Below are 412 nucleotides of genomic sequence, written 5' to 3'. Positions count from 1 at the left end.
AATCCCTTGGTAATTCAATCCCTCTAAACTTGATCAATTGCTAATTCCTTGATCTAATTGCTCATGAAAAGAGATAAAGATTGGTCTCTAAGTGAAGTAGAAAATTTTGTACAAAGTTGGTCTTTGATGTTACCTTGGTTGGCTTCGAATGGAAGGCAGGTTTGCAGAGTACTTGGTTCAAAGTTGGCTATGTTGTTTGGGGATGCATTAAGCACATCAGAGATGAAGGGTACATGCCTCGAAGACCTTGTGAAAATGTTAGCAGTTCCGCTTTTGTTTGAAGGAAGCTCTTGTGACGTTGTTGGAGCTAAAGAAGAGAAAATTGTGATTTCATCATTTTGTTATTTCAGATGGTTATAATTATACATTGATATGCCTATGCATAATTTAGCTGCATGAATTGTGAATAAGA

Source organism: Arachis ipaensis, chromosome B05 (genome assembly GCF_000816755.2).
Source record: "Arachis ipaensis cultivar K30076 chromosome B05, Araip1.1, whole genome shotgun sequence".
In the NCBI taxonomy this organism is placed as follows: Eukaryota; Viridiplantae; Streptophyta; class Magnoliopsida; order Fabales; family Fabaceae; genus Arachis; species Arachis ipaensis.
This window is presented reverse-complemented; position numbering follows the sequence as displayed.